General features: G+C 47.0%; 1 protein-coding gene and 1 long non-coding RNA gene across 3 annotated transcripts in view; one reads left to right on the top strand and one right to left on the bottom strand.

The window, feature by feature from the left end:
* LOC307009974 overlaps nucleotides 1-15,449 on the top strand; it is a 135,051-nt gene that overhangs the window by 15,880 nt on the left and 103,722 nt on the right. The window lies entirely within an intron of this gene.
* rtn4b (reticulon 4b) overlaps nucleotides 1-15,449 on the bottom strand; it is a 50,671-nt gene that overhangs the window by 18,076 nt on the left and 17,146 nt on the right. The window lies entirely within an intron of this gene.

Below are 15,449 nucleotides of genomic sequence, written 5' to 3'. Positions count from 1 at the left end.
ATGAGGGAAGACCAGTGAGTATGGGCTCAAACTCTGCACACATGAGGGAAGACCAGTGACTATGGGCTCATACTCTGCACACGTGAGGGAAGACCAGTGAGTATGGGCTCAAACTCTGCACACGTGAGGGAAGACCAGTGACTATGGGCTCATACTCTGCACACGTGAGGGAAGACCAGTGAGTATGGGCTCAAACTCTGCACACGTGAGGGAAGACCAGTGAGTATGGGCTCATACTCTGCACACGTGAGGGAAGACCAGTGAGTATGGGCTCAAACTCTGCACACATGAGGGAAGACCAGTGAGTATGGGCTCATACTCTGCACACGTGAGGGAAGACCAGTGACTATGGGCTCATACTCTGCACACGTGAGGGAAGACCAGTGAGTATGGGCTCATACTCTGCACACGTGAGGGAAGACCAGTGAGTATGGGCTCATACTCTGCACACATGAGGGAAGACCAGTGAGTATGGGCTCATACTCTGCACACATGAGGGAAGACCAGTGACTATGGGCTCATACTCTGCACACGTGAGGGAAGACCAGTGAGTATGGGCTCATACTCTGCACACATGAGGGAAGACCGGTGAGTATGGGCTCATACTCTGCGCACATGAGGGAAGACCAGTGACTATGGGCTCAAACTCTGCACACGTGAGGGAAGACCAGTGACTATGGGCTCATACTCTGCACACGTGAGGGAAGACCAGTGAGTATGGGCTCAAACTCTGCACACGTGAGGGAAGACCAGTGAGTATGGGCTCATACTCTGCACACATGAGGGAAGACCAGTGAGTATGGGCTCATACTCTGCACACATGAGGGAAGACCGGTGAGTATGGGCTCATACTCTGCACACGTGAGGGAAGACCAGTGAGTATGGGCTCAAACTCTGCACACGTGAGGGAAGACCAGTGAGTATGGGCTCAAACTCTGCACACGTGAGGGAAGACCAGTGACTATGGGCTCATACTCTGCACACATGAGGGAAGACCGGTGAGTATGGGCTCATACTCTGCACACATGAGGGAAGACCAGTGAGTATGGGCTCATACTCTGCACACATGAGGGAAGACCGGTGAGTATGGGCTCATACTCTGCACACATGAGGGAAGACCAGTGAGTATGGGCTCAAACTCTGCACACATGAGGGAAGACCAGTGAGTATGGGCTCAAACTCTGCACACATGAGGGAAGACCAGTGAGTATGGGCTCAAACTCTGCACACATGAGGGAAGACCAGTGAGTATGGGCTCAAACTCTGCACACATGAGGGAAGACCAGTGAGTATGGGCTCAAACTCTGCACACATGAGGGAAGACCAGTGAGTATGGGCTCAAACTCTGCACACATGAGGGAAGACCAGTGAGTATGGGCTCAAACTCTGCACACATGAGGGAAGACCAGTGAGTATGGGCTCAAACTCTGCACACATGAGGGAAGACCAGTGAGTATGGGCTCAAACTCTGCACACATGAGGGAAGACCAGTGAGTATGGGCTCAAACTCTGCACACATGAGGGAAGACCAGTGAGTATGGGCTCAAACTCTGCACACGTGAGGGAAGACCAGTGACTATGGGCTCAAACTCTGCACACGTGAGGGAAGACCAGTGACTATGGGCTCATACTCTGCACACGTGAGGGAAGACCAGTGAGTATGGGCTCATACTCTGCACACATGACGGAAGACCAGTGACTATGGGCTCATACTCTGCACACATGAGGGAAGACCAGTGAGTATGGGCTCAAACTCTGCACACGTGAGGGAAGACCAGTGACTATGGGCTCATACTCTGCACACGTGAGGGAAGACCAGTGAGTATGGGCTCAAACTCTGCACACGTGAGGGAAGACCAGTGACTATGGGCTCATACTCTGCACACGTGAGGGAAGACCAGTGAGTATGGGCTCATACTCTGCACACGTGAGGGAAGACCAGTGAGTATGGGCTCATACTCTGCACACGTGAGGGAAGACCAGTGAGTATGGGCTCATACTCTGCACACATGAGGGAAGACCAGTGACTATGGGCTCAAACTCTGCACACGTGAGGGAAGACCAGTGACTATGGGCTCATACTCTGCACACGTGAGGGAAGACCAGTGAGTATGGGCTCATACTCTGCACACATGACGGAAGACCAGTGACTATGGGCTCATACTCTGCACACATGAGGGAAGACCAGTGAGTATGGGCTCAAACTCTGCACACGTGAGGGAAGACCAGTGACTATGGGCTCATACTCTGCACACGTGAGGGAAGACCAGTGAGTATGGGCTCAAACTCTGCACACGTGAGGGAAGACCAGTGACTATGGGCTCATACTCTGCACACGTGAGGGAAGACCAGTGAGTATGGGCTCATACTCTGCACACGTGAGGGAAGACCAGTGACTATGGGCTCATACTCTGCACACGTGAGGGAAGACCAGTGAGTATGGGCTCAAACTCTGCACACATGAGGGAAGACCAGTGACTATATGGGCTCATACTCTGCACACATGAGGGAAGACCAGTGAGTATGGGCTCATACTCTGCACACATGAGGGAAGACCAGTGAGTATGGGCTCAAACTCTGCACACATGAGGGAAGACCAGTGAGTATGGGCTCATACTCTGCACACATGAGGGAAGACCAGTGAGTATGGGCTCATACTCTGCACACGTGAGGGAAGACCAGTGAGTATGGGCTCAAACTCTGCACACGTGAGGGAAGACCAGTGACTATGGGCTCATACTCTGCACACGTGAGGGAAGACCAGTGAGTATGGGCTCATACTCTGCACACATGAGGGAAGACCAGTGACTATGGGCTCATACTCTGCACACATGAGGGAAGACCAGTGAGTATGGGCTCAAACTCTGCACACGTGAGGGAAGACCAGTGACTATGGGCTCATACTCTGCACACGTGAGGGAAGACCAGTGAGTATGGGCTCAAACTCTGCACACGTGAGGGAAGACCAGTGACTATGGGCTCATACTCTGCACACGTGAGGGAAGACCAGTGAGTATGGGCTCATACTCTGCACACGTGAGGGAAGACCAGTGAGTCAGTGAGTATGGGCTCATACTCTGCACACGTGAGGGAAGACCAGTGAGTATGGGCTCATACTCTGCACACATGAGGGAAGACCAGTGAGTATGGGCTCAAACTCTGCACACATGAGGGAAGACCAGTGACTATGGGCTCATACTCTGCACACATGAGGGAAGACCAGTGAGTATGGGCTCAAACTCTGCACACGTGAGGGAAGACCAGTGAGTATGGGCTCAAACTCTGCACACATGAGGGAAGACCAGTGAGTATGGGCTCAAACTCTGCACACATGAGGGAAGACCAGTGACTATGGGCTCAAACTCTGCACACATGAGGGAAGACCAGTGAGTATGGGCTTATCTCTAGTACATTAGAAATTGTTGCACCAATTAGATTAAAAAAGGTCAGAGAGAAAACTCAAGCACCATGGTACAACAGTGCTACGCATGTTATCAAGAGAGAAACTCGTAACTTAGAGCGCAAATGGAAACAAACAAATTTAGAGGTCTTTAGAATCGCGTGGAAAGACAGTATGTCCCGTTATAAAAAGGCTCTAAAAGCAGCCAGGGCTGAGCATCTCCGCAAACTAATAGAAAACAACCAAAATAATCCAAGGTTTTTATTTAACACTGTGGCTAGATTAACAAATAAACAGACATCACCTGACCAAAATATTCCATTACATTTTAATAGTAATGATTTCATGAATTTCTTCACTGACAATATAGAAAGCATCAGAAACACAATTGTAAAAGTGCAATCTTTGACAGCGTCTTATGATTCAGCCTCAATTATCGCCCCTCAACAACAACTACAGCGCTTTACAACTATAGGACAGGAAGAGCTAAATAAACTTATCACTGCATCTAAACCAACAACATGTTTATTAGATCCAATACCCACTAAACTACTGAAAGAAGTGTTACCTGTAGTGGAAGAGCCTCTTCTCAATATTATTAACTCGTCTCTATCTTTAGGACATGTTCCAAAAACGTTCAAGCTGGCAGTTATAAAACCTCTTATTAAGAAACCACAATTAGATCCAAATAACCTAGCAAATTACAGACCCATTTCAAATCTTCCATTTATGTCTAAAATACTAGAAAAAGTTGTCCGCTCAACTGTGCTCTTTCTTGCAAGAAAACGATATCTATGAAAAATTTCAGTCAGGATTCAGGCCGCACCATAGCACAGAAACTGCGCTGGTTAAAATTACAAATGATTTACTTTTAGCTTCTGACCAAGGGTGTATCTCAATTAGGGCTGGGTACCGAGTCTCGATACTTTTTAGGTACCGATCGAATTGCCTCGATACTATCGAGTATCGAAAAATTACATGTTGTTCGGTTCCAGATTTCGATACCTAAGGAGTTAACTCGTCAACGTCAGTGCTCAAACAAATACATATGAAATGCACAACGACACACATAAAGTCGCTCACGCACATACACGCAAACTCCATTCACACAAAACACGCGGAACTCTCCGCGCACACTCATATGAGCCGCGCACGCACAAACTCTCGACACGCATACTTATGAGACGCGAGCACACACACACAAACTCTCCGCGCACATTCATATGAGACGCGAGCACACACACATAATACCTTAAAGATGTGGAAAAGTCGATCAAAAGTGTGGGTAAATTTCTCCAGGCTCGATGCCAACAGCGCGCGATGCAGTATTTGCGGTAAAATAATTGCTGCAAAGACCGGTACCACGACAAACACGATGAAGACCTTGACAGTGCACGGAGTAAACATAAGAGCAGAAAGTTGCTCCGTCTTCGACTGGTAAATGAAGAGATACCTTGTTGATCACTCGGACAGTGTTTATATTGCAATAAATAATAACCTACTGAATGCACACTGCCGTTCAAAAATGTGTTGGTTAGTCAGAATTTCTTTTCAGTAAGAATGCATTAAAGTTATCAAAGGTGACATTAAAACATGTGTAATGTTACAAAATATTTTGTTTTTAAATAAATGCTTTTCTTTTGAATTTTTTATTCATCAAAGAATCATGAAAAAAATTATCATAGTTTCCAAAATATTAAGCAGCAAACTGTTTTCATATTTCTGAAGGGTCATGTGACACTGAAGTAATGATTTTGAACATTCAGCTTTGACATCACAGGAATAAATTACATTTTGAAATATATTAGATACGATTAATTTAAATTGTAATAGTATTTCACAATATTACTAAAGTTTTACTGTATTTTTTTTATTTAAAAATTCAGCTTTGGTGAGCATGAGCGCTTTATAAAAAAAATGTATTCCTTTGTGCACTGGCTAAGGAGCATGAGTCAAACTGAAAAAATAAAAATAAATAAATAAAAAATAAAAGTTTTTCTGAGGTAATATGTTATGTAATCTTGTTAAAATGGATTTCATAAAATTGGTATCGAAAAAAGTATCGTTAGGAACCGGTATCGAAACTGAGGTATCGAAATTGGCACCGGATCCAAAGATTTTGAACGATGCCCAGCCCTAATCTCAATACTAGTTTTACTCGATCTTAGTGCTGCGTTCGACACTATAGATCATAAAATACTCTTAGATCGACTTCAAAACTACACTGGTATTCAGGGACAGGCATTAAGCTGGTTTAGATCGTACCTATCAGACCGTTACCATTTTGTCCATTTAAATGGGGAAAAATTAAAGATAACGTCAGTAAATTATGGAGTGCCGCAAGGATCTGTGTTAGGCCCCCTGCTATTCTCAGTTTATATGCTGCCACTTGGTAATATTATAAGAAAACATGGAATAAGTTTCCACTGTTATGCTGATGACACTCAATTATATATTTCATCACGACCAGATGATAACACTAAATTATCTAAAATGACAGAGTGTGTTAAAGATATAAAATATTGGATGACGTGTAATTTTCTTCTATTAAATTCAGATAAAACGGAGGTATTACTGATTGGTCCAAAAAACTGCCCACAAAACCTCTTACAATACAACCTTAATCTAGATGGATGTCCTGTTACTTTATCCTCTACAGTAAAAGACCTGGGTGTTATACTAGACCGCAACTTGTCTTTTGAAAATCATATTTCAAATGTCACAAGAACAGCCTTTTTCCACCTTAGAAACATTGCTAAGCTACGTAATATGCTATCAGTTTCTGATGCAGAAAAGCTAGTTCATGCGTTCATGACCTCGAGACTAGATTACTGTAATGCTTTATTAGCTGGTGGTCCTGCATCCTCCGTAAACAAGCTACAGTTAGTCCAAAATGCAGCCGCTAGAGTTCTTACTAGGTCAAGAAAATATGATCATATAACGGCAATTTTATCATCTCTACACTGGTTACCTATTAAGTTCTGTATCAATTACAAAGTATTGTTACTGACTTATAAAGCCCTAAATGGTTTAGCTCCTGTGTATTTAAGGGATCTTCTATCGCCCTATAATCCATCGCGCTCTTTAAGATCGCTAAATTCGAGGCTTCTGGTCGTACCTAGGATAACTAAGTCCACTAAAGGAGGGAGGGCGTTTTCACATCTAGCTCCTAAACTCTGGAATAGCCTTCCTGATATTGTCCGAGGCTCAGACTCGCTCTCCCAGTTTAAAACTAGACTAAAGACGCATCTCTTTAGCCAAGCATTCACATAATGCATCTCATACCTTTTATACTACAGTTAAATCAGATCAAATGCATTCATATTATGAACAGCAGCTACGCTAATTATTTCCCATCTGGCTTTTTTGTTATCTCGGGACGCCTGTCCCTATAACTCAAATAGAGTTCGTCAGCTCCAGTTATGTATCCAGCCCCTCATGGAGACTTCAGATGGCCCAACCCGGGATGCAGTGGTGTAAAGCGTGGGATGCAGTGGTGTAAAGCGTGGGATGCAGTGGTGTAAAGAGTGGGATGCAGTGGTGTAAAGAGTGAGATGCAGTGGTGTAAAGCGTGGGATGCAGTGGTGTAAAGAGTGAGATGCAGTGGTGTAAAGAGTGGGGTGCAGTGGTGTAAGAGTGAGATGCAGTGGTGTAAAGAGTGAGATGCAGTGGTGTAAAGAGTGAGATGCAGTGGTGTAAAGAGTGAGATGCAGTGGTGTAAAGCGTGGGATGCAGTGGTGTAAAGAGTGAGATGCAGTGGTGTAAAGCGTGGGATGCAGTGGTGTAAAGCGTGGGATGCAGTGGTGTAAAGAGTGGGGTGCAGTGGTGTAAAGCGTGGGATGCAGTGGTGTAAAGAGTGGGATGCAGTGGAGTAAAGAGTGGGGTGCAGTGGTGTAAAGAGTGGGATGCAGTGGTGTAAAGCGTGGGATGCAGTGGTGTAAAGCGTGGGATGCAGTGGTGTAAAGCGTGAGATGCAGTGGTGTAAAGCGTGAGATGCAGTGGTGTAAAGCATGGGATGCAGTGGTGTAAAGAGTGGGATGCAGTGGTGTAAAGCGTGAGATGCAGTGGTGTAAAGCATGGGATGCAGTGGTGTAAAGAGTGGGATGCAGTGGTGTAAAGAGTGGGATGCAGTGGTGTAAAGAGTGGGATGCAGTGGTGTAAAGAGTGGGATGCAGTGGAGTAAAGAGTGGGGTGCAGTGGTGTAAAGAGTGGGATGCAGTGGTGTAAAGCGTGGGGTGCAGTGGTGTAAAGAGTGGGGTGCAGTGGTGTAAAGAGTGGGATGCAGTGGTGTAAAGAGTGGGGTGCAGTGGTGTAAAGAGTGGGGTGCAGTGGTGTAAAGAGTGGGGTGCAGTGGTGTAAAGAGTGGGGTGCAGTGGTGTAAAGAGTGGGGTGCAGTGGTGTAAAGAGTGGGATGCAGTGGAGTAAAGAGTGGGGTGCAGTGGTGTAAAGAGTGGGATGCAGTGGTGTAAAGAGTGGGATGCAGTGGTGTAAAGCGTGGGGTGCAGTGGTGTAAAGCGTGGGATGCAGTGGTGTAAAGCGTGGGATGCAGTGGTGTAAAGAGTGGGATGCAGTGGAGTAAAGAGTGGGGTGCAGTGGTGTAAAGAGTGGGATGCAGTGGTGTAAAGAGTGGGATGCAGTGGAGTAAAGAGTGGGGTGCAGTGGTGTAAAGAGTGGGATGCAGTGGTGTAAAGAGTGGGATGCAGTGGTGTAAAGAGTGGGATGCAGTGGAGTAAAGAGTGGGGTGCAGTGGTGTAAAGAGTGGGATGCAGTGGTGTAAAGCGTGGGATGCAGTGGTGTAAAGCGTGAGATGCAGTGGTGTAAAGCGTGAGATGCAGTGGTGTAAAGCATGGGATGCAGTGGTGTAAAGAGTGGGATGCAGTGGTGTAAAGCGTGGGATGCAGTGGTGTAAAGCGTGGGGTGCAGTGGTGTAAAGCGTGGGGTGCAGTGGTGTAAAGCGTGGGGTGCAGTGGTGTAAAGCGTGGGGTGCAGTGGTGTAAAGCGTGGGGTGCAGTGGTGTAAAGCGTGAGATGCAGTGGTGTAGAGAGTGATATGCAGTGGTGTAAAGAGTGAGATGCAGTGGTGTAAAGTGTGGGAAGAGTGAGATGCAGTGCTGTAAAGTGTGGGAAGAGTGAGATGCAGTGGTGTAAAGCGTGAGATGCAGTGGTGTAAAGAGTGAGATGCAGTGGTATAAAGTGTGGGAAGAGTGATATGCAGTGGTGTCAAGAGTGAGATGCAGTGGTGTAAAGCGTGAGATGCAGTGGTGTAAAGAGTGGGGTGCAGTGGTGTAAAGAGTGGGATGCAGTGGTGTAAAGTGTGGGGTGCAGTGGTGTAAAGAGTGGGGTGCAGTGGTGTAAAGTGTGGGATGCAGTGGTGTAAAGAGTGGGATGCAGTGGTGTAAAGTGTGGGATGCAGTGGTGTAAAGAGTGGGATGCAGTGGTGTAAAGCGTGGGATGCAGTGGTGTAAAGCGTGGGATGCAGTGGTGTAAAGAGTGAGATGCAGTGGTGTAAAGAGTGAGATGCAGTGGTGTAAAGAGTGAGATGCAGTGGTGTAAAGAGTGAGATGCAGTGGTGTAAAGAGTGAGATGCAGTGGTGTAAAGTGTGGGAAGAGTGAGATGCAAAGAGTGAGATGTAAAGTGTGGGATGCAGTGGTGTAAAGAGTGAGATGCAGTGGTGTAAAGAGTGAGATGCAGTGGTGTAAAGCGTGAGATGCAGTGGTGAAAGAGTGAGATGCAGTGGTGTAAAGAGTGAGATGCAGTGGTGTAAAGCGTGAGATGCAGTGGTGTAAAGCGTGAGATGCAGTGGTGAAAGAGTGAGATGCAGTGGTGTAAAGAGTGAGATGCAGTGGTGTAAAGAGTGAGATGCAGTGGTGTAAAGCGTGAGATGCAGTGGTGTAAAGAGTGAGATGCAGTGGTGTAAAGCGTGAGATGCAGTGGTGTAAAGCGTGAGATGCAGTGGTGTCAAGAGTGAGATGCAGTGGTGTAAAGCGTGGGATGCAGTGGTGTAAAGCGTGAGATGCAGTGGTGTAAAGCGTGGGGTGCAGTGGTGTAAAGCGTGGGGTGCAGTGGTGTAAAGCGTGGGATGCAGTGGTGTAAAGCGTGGGATGCAGTGGTGTAAAGAGTGAGATGCAGTGGTGTAAAGAGTGAGATGCAGTGGTGTAAAGAGTGAGATGCAGTGGTGTAAAGTGTGGGAAGAGTGAGATGCAAAGAGTGAGATGTAAAGTGTGGGATGCAGTGGTGTAAAGAGTGAGATGCAGTGGTGTAAAGAGTGAGATGCAGTGGTGTAAAGAGTGAGATGCAGTGGTGTAAAGCGTGAGATGCAGTGGTGAAAGAGTGAGATGCAGTGGTGTAAAGAGTGAGATGCAGTGGTGTAAAGCGTGAGATGCAGTGGTGAAAGAGTGAGATGCAGTGGTGTAAAGAGTGAGATGCAGTGGTGTAAAGAGTGAGATGCAGTGGTGTAAAGCGTGAGATGCAGTGGTGTAAAGCGTGGGATGCAGTGGTGTAAAGCGTGGGATGCAGTGGTGTAAAGAGTGAGATGCAGTGGTGTAAAGAGTGAGATGCAGTGGTGTAAAGAGTGAGATGCAGTGGTGTAAAGAGTGAGATGCAGTGGTGTAAAGAGTGAGATGCAGTGGTGTAAAGTGTGGGAAGAGTGAGATGCAAAGAGTGAGATGTAAAGTGTGGGATGCAGTGGTGTAAAGAGTGAGATGCAGTGGTGTAAAGAGTGAGATGCAGTGGTGTAAAGCGTGAGATGCAGTGGTGAAAGAGTGAGATGCAGTGGTGTAAAGAGTGAGATGCAGTGGTGTAAAGCGTGAGATGCAGTGGTGTAAAGCGTGAGATGCAGTGGTGAAAGAGTGAGATGCAGTGGTGTAAAGAGTGAGATGCAGTGGTGTAAAGAGTGAGATGCAGTGGTGTAAAGCGTGAGATGCAGTGGTGTAAAGAGTGAGATGCAGTGGTGTAAAGCGTGAGATGCAGTGGTGTAAAGCGTGAGATGCAGTGGTGTCAAGAGTGAGATGCAGTGGTGTAAAGCGTGGGATGCAGTGGTGTAAAGCGTGAGATGCAGTGGTGTAAAGCGTGGGGTGCAGTGGTGTAAAGCGTGGGGTGCAGTGGTGTAAAGCGTGGGATGCAGTGGTGTAAAGCGTGGGATGCAGTGGTGTAAAGAGTGAGATGCAGTGGTGTAAAGAGTGAGATGCAGTGGTGTAAAGAGTGAGATGCAGTGGTGTAAAGTGTGGGAAGAGTGAGATGCAAAGAGTGAGATGTAAAGTGTGGGATGCAGTGGTGTAAAGAGTGAGATGCAGTGGTGTAAAGAGTGAGATGCAGTGGTGTAAAGAGTGAGATGCAGTGGTGTAAAGCGTGAGATGCAGTGGTGAAAGAGTGAGATGCAGTGGTGTAAAGAGTGAGATGCAGTGGTGTAAAGCGTGAGATGCAGTGGTGAAAGAGTGAGATGCAGTGGTGTAAAGAGTGAGATGCAGTGGTGTAAAGAGTGAGATGCAGTGGTGTAAAGCGTGAGATGCAGTGGTGTAAAGCGTGGGATGCAGTGGTGTAAAGCGTGGGATGCAGTGGTGTAAAGAGTGAGATGCAGTGGTGTAAAGAGTGAGATGCAGTGGTGTAAAGAGTGAGATGCAGTGGTGTAAAGAGTGAGATGCAGTGGTGTAAAGAGTGAGATGCAGTGGTGTAAAGTGTGGGAAGAGTGAGATGCAAAGAGTGAGATGTAAAGTGTGGGATGCAGTGGTGTAAAGAGTGAGATGCAGTGGTGTAAAGAGTGAGATGCAGTGGTGTAAAGAGTGAGATGCAGTGGTGTAAAGCGTGAGATGCAGTGGTGAAAGAGTGAGATGCAGTGGTGTAAAGAGTGAGATGCAGTGGTGTAAAGCGTGAGATGCAGTGGTGAAATAGTGAGATGCAGTGGTGTAAAGAGTGAGATGCAGTGGTGTAAAGAGTGAGATGCAGTGGTGTAAAGCGTGAGATGCAGTGGTGTAAAGAGTGAGATGCAGTGGTGTAAAGCGTGAGATGCAGTGGTGTAAAGCGTGAGATGCAGTGGTGTCAAGAGTGAGATGCAGTGGTGTAAAGCGTGGGATGAAGTGGTGTAAAGCGTGAGATGCAGTGGTGTAAAGCGTGAGATGCAGTGGTGTAAAGCATGGGATGCAGTGGTGTAAAGAGTGGGATGCAGTGGTGTAAAGCGTGAGATGCAGTGGTGTAAAGCATGGGATGCAGTGGTGTAAAGAGTGGGATGCAGTGGTGTAAAGAGTGGGATGCAGTGGAGTTAAGAGTGGGGTGCAGTGGTGTAAAGAGTGGGATGCAGTGGTGTAAAGCGTGGGATGCAGTGCTGTAAAGCGTGAGATGCAGTGGTGTAAAGCGTGAGATGCAGTGGTGTAAAGCATGGGATGCAGTGGTGTAAAGAGTGGGATGCAGTGGTGTAAAGCGTGGGATGCAGTGGTGTAAAGCGTGGGATGCAGTGGTGTAAAGCGTGGGGTGCAGTGGTGTAAAGCGTGGGGTGCAGTGGTGTAAAGCGTGGGGTGCAGTGGTGTAAAGCGTGGGGTGCAGTGGTGTAAAGCGTGGGGTGCAGTGGTGTAAAGCGTGGGGTGCAGTGGTGTAAAGAGTGAGATGCAGTGGTGTAGAGAGTGAGATGCAGTGGTGTAGAGAGTGAGATGCAGTGGTGTAAAGAGTGAGATGCAGTGGTGTAAAGTGTGGGAAGAGTGATATGCAGTGGTGTCAAGAGTGAGATGCAGTGGTGTAAAGCGTGAGATGCAGTGGTGTAAAGAGTGAGATGCAGTGGTGTAAAGTGTGGGAAGAGTGATATGCAGTGGTGTCAAGAGTGAGATGCAGTGGTGTAAAGCGTGAGATGCAGTGGTGTAAAGAGTGGGGTGCAGTGGTGTAAAGAGTGGGATGCAGTGGTGTAAAGTGTGGGGTGCAGTGGTGTAAAGAGTGGGGTGCAGTGGTGTAAAGTGTGGGATGCAGTGGTGTAAAGAGTGGGATGCAGTGGTGTAAAGTGTGGGATGCAGTGGTGTAAAGAGTGGGATGCAGTGGTGTAAAGCGTGGGATGCAGTGGTGTAAAGCGTGGGATGCAGTGGTGTAAAGAGTGAGATGCAGTGGTGTAAAGAGTGAGATGCAGTGGTGTAAAGAGTGAGATGCAGTGGTGTAAAGAGTGAGATGCAGTGGTGTAAAGTGTGGGAAGAGTGAGATGTAAAGTGTGGGATGCAGTGGTGTAAAGAGTGAGATGCAGTGGTGTAAAGAGTGATATGCAGTGGTGTAAAGAGTGAGATGCAGTGGTGTAAAGCGTGAGATGCAGTGGTGAAAGAGTGAGATGCAGTGGTGTAAAGAGTGAGATGCAGTGGTGTAAAGCGTGAGATGCAGTGGTGAAAGAGTGAGATGCAGTGGTGAAAGAGTGAGATGCAGTGGTGTAAAGCGTGAGATGCAGTGGTGTAAAGAGTGAGATGCAGTGGTGTAAAGCGTGAGATGCAGTGGTGTAAAGCGTGAGATGCAGTGGTGTCAAGAGTGAGATGCAGTGGTGTAAAGCGTGAGATGCAGTGGTGTAAAGCGTGAGATGCAGTGGTGTAAAGAGTGAGATGCAGTGGTGTAAAGAGTGAGATGCAGTGGTGTAAAGCGTGAGATGCAGTGGTGAAAGAGTGAGATGCAGTGGTGTAAGCGTGAGATGCAGTGGTGTAAAGCGTGAGATGCAGTGGTGTAAAGAGTGGGATGCAGTGGTGTAAAGAGTGAGATGCAGTGGTGTAAAGAGTGAGATGCAGTGGTGTAAAGCGTGAGATGCAGTGGTGAAAGAGTGAGATGCAGTGGTGTAAAGAGTGAGATGCAGTGGTGTAAAGAGTGAGATGCAGTGGTGTAAAGAGTGAGATGCAGTGGTGTAAAGCGTGAGATGCAGTGGTGTAAAGAGTGAGATGCAGTGGTGTAAAGCGTGAGATGCAGTGGTGTCAAGAGTGAGATGCAGTGGTGTAAAGAGTGAGATGCAGTGGTGTAAAGAGTGAGATGCAGTGGTGAAAGAGTGAGATGCAGTGGTGTAAAGAGTGAGATGCAGTGGTGTAAAGAGTGAGATGCAGTGGTGTAAAGCGTGAGATGCAGTGGTGTAAAGCGTGAGATGCAGTGGTGTAAAGCGTGAGATGCAGTGGTGTAAAGAGTGAGATGCAGTGGTGTAAAGCGTGAGATGCAGTGGTGTCAAGAGTGAGATGCAGTGGTGTAAAGCGTGGGATGCAGTGGTGTAAAGAGTGGGATGCAGTGGTGTAAAGTGTGGGATGCAGTGGTGTAAAGAGTGGGATGCAGTGGTGTAAAGAGTGGGATGCAGTGGTGTAAAGCGTGAGATGCAGTGGTGTCAAGAGTGAGATGCAGTGGTGTAAAGAGTGAGATGCAGTGGTGTAAAGAGTGAGATGCAGTGGTGAAAGAGTGAGATGCAGTGGTGTAAAGAGTGAGATGCAGTGGTGTAAAGAGTGAGATGCAGTGGTGTAAAGCGTGAGATGCAGTGGTGTCAAGAGTGAGATGCAGTGGTGTAAAGCGTGGGATGCAGTGGTGTAAAGAGTGGGATGCAGTGGTGTAAAGTGTGGGATGCAGTGGTGTAAAGAGTGGGATGCAGTGGTGTAAAGAGTGGGATGCAGTGGTGTAAAGCGTGAGATGCAGTGGTGTCAAGAGTGAGATGCAGTGGTGTAAAGAGTGAGATGCAGTGGTGTAAAGAGTGAGATGCAGTGGTGTAAAGAGTGAGATGCAGTGGTGTAAAGAGTGAGATGCAGTGGTGTAAAGAGTGAGATGCAGTGGTGTAAAGCGTGAGATGCAGTGGTGTCAAGAGTGAGATGCAGTGGTGTAAAGCGTGGGATGCAGTGGTGTAAAGAGTGGGATGCAGTGGTGTAAAGTGTGGGATGCAGTGGTGTAAAGAGTGGGATGCAGTGGTGTAAAGAGTGGGATGCAGTGGTGTAAAGCGTGAGATGCAGTGGTGTAAAGAGTGAGATGCAGTGGTGTAAAGCGTGAGATGCAGTGGTGTCAAGAGTGAGATGCAGTGGTGTAAAGCGTGGGATGCAGTGGTGTAAAGAGTGGGATGCAGTGGTGTAAAGTGTGGGATGCAGTGGTGTAAAGAGTGGGATGCAGTGGTGTAAAGAGTGGGATGCAGTGGTGTAAAGCGTGAGATGCAGTGGTGTCAAGAGTGAGATGCAGTGGTGTAAAGAGTGAGATGCAGTGGTGTAAAGAGTGAGATGCAGTGGTGAAAGAGTGAGATGCAGTGGTGTCAAGAGTGAGATGCAGTGGTGTAAAGAGTGAGATGCAGTGGTGAAAGAGTGAGATGCAGTGGTGTAAAGAGTGAGATGCAGTGGTGTAAAGAGTGAGATGCAGTGGTGTAAAGCGTGAGATGCAGTGGTGTAAAGCGTGAGATGCAGTGGTGTAAAGCGTGAGATGCAGTGGTGTAAAGAGTGAGATGCAGTGGTGTAAAGCGTGAGATGCAGTGGTGTCAAGAGTGAGATGCAGTGGTGTAAAGCGTGGGATGCAGTGGTGTAAAGAGTGGGATGCAGTGGTGTAAAGTGTGGGGTGCAGTGGTGTAAAGAGTGGGGTGCAGTGGTGTAAAGTGTGGGATGCAGTGGTGTAAAGAGTGGGATGCAGTGGTGTAAAGTGTGGGATGCAGTGGTGTAAAGTGTGGGATGCAGTGGAGTAAAGAGTGAGATGCAGTGGTGTAAAGAGTGAGATGCAGTGGTGTAAAGAGTGAGATGCAGTGGTGTAAATATATATATTTATTTATTTTGTCCTCACATTCTTTCTTGTGTGACACACCTGAATGAAAGGCTCATTATGCGGGCCATTGTCTTCTCAGGTGTGAACCACTCACTATTCATGATGGTCCACGCCCCTGCGCATATTGCCTTTCCAAACAAAAAGTGTTTTACAAAATTTAAATGTATTGTTTTATGTGAATGATTAGTCAGGATGATTTTCAGATCATTTTGAAGGAAAAACTCTAGGCGACAACATCCATTACTCAAACCTATTGTGAACACATATTTACTATGTGTTTTGTGGCGTTATTTCAGACTTTATTTTTTTGTTTTTTTAATAACCATGCATAAAAATTATT

Source organism: Phoxinus phoxinus, assembly GCF_949152265.1.
Source record: "Phoxinus phoxinus genome assembly, chromosome: 14".
Classification (NCBI taxonomy): domain Eukaryota; kingdom Metazoa; phylum Chordata; class Actinopteri; order Cypriniformes; family Leuciscidae; genus Phoxinus; species Phoxinus phoxinus.
This window is presented reverse-complemented; position numbering and strand designations above follow the sequence as displayed.